The sequence below is a fragment of the Hyla sarda genome, unplaced genomic scaffold, assembly GCF_029499605.1.
Source record: "Hyla sarda isolate aHylSar1 unplaced genomic scaffold, aHylSar1.hap1 scaffold_1879, whole genome shotgun sequence".
NCBI classification, from domain to species: domain Eukaryota; kingdom Metazoa; phylum Chordata; class Amphibia; order Anura; family Hylidae; genus Hyla; species Hyla sarda.
In genome coordinates, this window is record NW_026608531.1 from 19,253 (window position 1) to 24,065 (window position 4,813).

Genomic DNA, 4,813 nt, shown 5'->3' on the forward strand with positions numbered 1-4,813 from the left:
GTGAGCATTTACACCACACTGGTGTTCAACAGATTTTTTGGAACAGTAGGCTGTGCATATGTAAATTACATTTTTGATACTACAGACCACTGTTCCAAAAATCTTTCAGACATCTGTGGGGTGTAAATGCTCACTTCACTCCTTGTAACATTCCATGAAGGGTTTAGTTTCCAAAATGGGGTCACATATGCTTATTTTTTATTGTTTTTTTTTTTTTTTTGCGCTTATGTCAGAAGCCACCCCTGAGCAAATCACCAATTTAGGCCTCAAATGTACATTTGCTGTCTCCTGAGCCATGTTGTGCACCCACACAGGGACGTGCACAGACATTTTGAAGGGCAGGGGCTCAAGTAAAAAAAAGAGGGCACTTTTCATAAATTAAAAAACGTCTGCCAGACTTAATGGGCAGACGTACTGCGGCCCAGGGACACAGTGGACTCCCGCCGGGCCTCCTCGACATTCCTATGCCCATAAAAGTTGGTGTTTTTGTAAAATCGAGTCAAGAACAGTTTCTATGAAGGTATGCCATGTGTATATACACTTTGGCTGTGCTGTCAGTCTTATTTACAGAAAACATGTGACAGCTGCCCTATAATATACTGTATTATAGAGGAGATTTATACAAAACCTGTGCAGAGAAAGAGCGGTGCAGTCGCCCATAGCAACCAATCAGATCGTTTTGCAGAGGGCTTTTCCTCTGCAAAGGTTTTAATAAATCTCCCCCTATATGCCCCCACCTGAGCTCTATATGACAGAACCCATCACCAATAACCCAGCACCCATCACCAATCACCCAGCACCAATCACTCAGCACCCATCACCCATCCCCAATCACTCAGCACCCATCAACCATCACCCAGCACCCATCACCAATCACCCAGCACCAATCACCCAGCACCAATCACCCAGCACCAATCACCCAGCACCCATCACCAATCACCCAGCACCCATCACCAATCACCCATCACCCATCACCAATCACCCAGCACCCATCACCAATCACCCAGCACCAATCACCCAGCACCTATCACCAATCATCCAGCACCAATCACCCAGCACCCATCACCAATCACCCAGCACGCAGCACCAATCACCCAGCACCAATCACCCAGCACCAATCACCCAGCATCAATAACCCAGCACCAATCACCCAGCACCAACCACCCAGCACCCATCACCCAGCACCAATCACCCAGCACCCATCACCCAGCACCCATTCCCAATCACCCAGCACCCATCTTATGCAGGAATCTTCTCACAGCCCTGGTTCTTACACTGAAGAGATGGACACCTCACTAATATATACGTACAGTCTACACTATACTAGAGTTGGCAAAAAAAGAATTATAAATATACAAAGACGTCCATGCATAGCACAGCATACAGGATGGAGGCAGGGAAGCTCCGCCTCCATTGCGCACAAGACTGACTTCGCATACTAGCAATGTGGGGCAATACCTAGAAAATGGAAAGACCAATTTTTGTATACTGCACTGTAACCTAGTGCATTGGGTTTAGTGCGAATAAACAGCCTGTCAGTTTCCCTTTAATTATATACCTTACCCCCCTTAATGATCTATATACTGTGCCACCATTCATCTATTGATTCCCTATATACTGTGCCACCATTAATGAACTATATACTGTGCCACCATTAATGAACTATATACTGTGCCACCATTAATGAACTATATACTGTGCCACCATTCATCTATTAAATCCCTATATACTGTGCCACCATTAATGAACTATATACTGTGTCAGCATTAATGAACTATATATTGTGCCACCATTAATGAATTATATACTGTGCCACCATTCATCTATTAATTCCCTATATACTGTGCCACCATTAATGAACTATATACTGTGCCACCATTAATGAATTATATACTGTGCCACCATTCATCTATTAATTCCCTATATACTGTGCCACCATTAATTAACTATATACTGTGCCACCATTAATGAATTATATACTGTGCCACCATTCATCTATTAATTCCCTATATACTGTGCCACCATTAATGAACTATATACTGTGCCACCATTAATGAACTATATACTGTGCCAGCATTAATGAACTATATACTGTGCCACCATTAATTAACTATATACTGTGCCACTATTAATGAACTATATACTGTGCCACCATTAATGAACTATATACTGTGCCAGCATTAATGAACTATATACTGTGCCACCATTAATGAACTATATACTGTGCCACCATTAATGAACTATATACTGTGCCACCATTAATGAACTATATACTGTGCCACCATTAATGAACTATATACTGTGCCACCATTAATGAACTATATACTGTGCCACCATTAATGAACTATATACTGTGCCACTATTATTTAACTATACTGTGCCACCACTAAGGGTGCGTTCACACGTGCATATTTTCTGCTGCAGATCTGCTGCAGATTTGCTTTAGCAGAATTCTCTACCCATTGTCAATGGGAAGCAAAATCTGCAGCAGATCTGCAGCAAAAATAGGCACGTTTGAACGCACCCTAAGGATCTATACACAGTGCCAGCATACACAAAAAATATAATGTTCCAATATAATGAAATATATACTGTGCTTCCATAAATTCCCTATATACTGTGCTTACATTCCTCCAATAATTCCTTAATAATGTGCTTCATACAATAAATACAAGCACATAACATAAAGGCACATACATTACATAGGTCATATACACACATACAGTACATAGGTAATATACACACATACAGTACATAGGTAATATACACACATACAGTACATAGGTAATATACACACATACAGTACATAGGTAATATACACACATACAGTACATAGGTAATATACACACATACAGTACATAGGTAATATACACACATACAAAGAGACACTGACACATACATACAGGTACAAATATACATTAAGAAACATAAATACACAGACACACATATAACATGGAATATATACTAAAAGATACAGCCGATAAGCACATCATACATACAGGTACACACATACAATCACTCACAGATATATACACACATACATACATACACACACACACACATACATACACACATACAGATTCACTTGCTTATATACATACACACATACATAGATTCACTTGCTCATATATATACACACACACACATATACATACAAACACACATACATAGATTCACTTGCTCATATATATATACACACACACATACATAGATAGATTCACTTGCTCACATATACACACACATATACATACCAGTGGCGTTGCGACCCGGGTGCGGGGGGTGCGGCCCTAACCTAATGGGGTGACACCAAGACGCTCCGCAGCACCCCCCTCCCCAGCTACACTGACACCCCCCTACTGTGCCCGACCGGCCTCCCATCCGTCAGCACCCCCCCCCGCCTTCACCTGCGCTGTGTGTGTGCAGTGCGCCCGTCCATCAGCAACCCCCCCCTCTTTCAGTGCGCCCGTCCGTCATCACACCACCCCCCTCACCTTCACCAGCACTGTGCCCGGCCTCCGCTCCCACGTCTGCGCCGGCCTGACGTCACACCGTATGGCCGCGCAGGGGGACGTCAGTTACGTCACTCGCAGGGCGCCCAGTGAGAAGGATCGCTGCGCTGGATGGGTGAGTGTGTGTGTCTGTCTCTCTGTCTGTCTGTCTCTATCTATGTTTGTGTGTGTGACTCTGTGTGTGTGTCTGTCTGTGAGTGTGTGTGTCTCTGACTGTGTGTGTGTTTGTGTGTGTGTCTCTCTGTGTTGTATGTGGTTTCTTTTTTGTGTGTGCGTGTGTGTGTGGGGGGGGGGGGGGGGGGTTGAACCAGTGATCTAATGTGGGGAGACTTTGACCCATTGTGGGGAACCTGCAAGGGAACCTGCGGCCTAATGTGGGGAAACTACTACCTAATGTGGGGAGTCTATTCTACCTAATGTGGGGAGTCTATTCTACCTAATGTGGGGAATTAGTTCAGCCTTCAGGTGCTCCGGTGGACTGGAAAAGGTGGATACAGTCCTAGGAAAGAGTCTCCTAGGACTGTATCCACCTTTTCCAGCCCACCGAAGCACCTGAAAGCTGAACTAATTTATGCAGGAACTGCATCAACTGCCGAGCCGAGAAGTTTGTGACGAGTTGAATTTACTGTAGTTCGCTCATCTCTAAGTATTATATTCAGAGGGCGCAGGGGGTGGTAGTATTATATTCAGAGTGTACAGTATGTGTTGGTATTATATTCAGAGGGTACAGTATGTGGTAGTATTATATTCAGTGGGTACAGTGTGTGGCTGTATTATATTCAGGGGTACAGTATGTGGCAGATTTATGTTCAGAGTGTACAGTGTCTGTTGGCATTATATTCAGAATGTACAGTGTGTGGTAGTATTATATTCAGTGGGTATGGTGTATGGAAGGTTTATAATCAAAGAGTATAGTGTATAGTAGTATTATATTTAGAGGATACAGTGTCTGGCAGGTTTATAACAATAATTGTTTTCATATAGAGGATGAGAATGCGCTGACATAGTGAGGAGACGTCTGGGCGTCACATTCTACAGACAGAAGTTTTAGCTGGACCAGGCGGTATGTACCATCTGAATTAGATAAGGGAAGACTATAGAGAAGACGTCACCTGTAGTCACTGATATCATTGTTCATTCTCCTCTCTATGTCCTATAAGACCTGTAGTCTCTTGTCAGTTCTACAGTTAGGTCAGTGAAACTACAACTCCCAGCATAACCTCACCACTGCTCAAAGGGGTACTCTACTGGAAAACATTTTTTTTAATCAACTGGTGCTACAAAGTTAAACAGATTTGTAAATT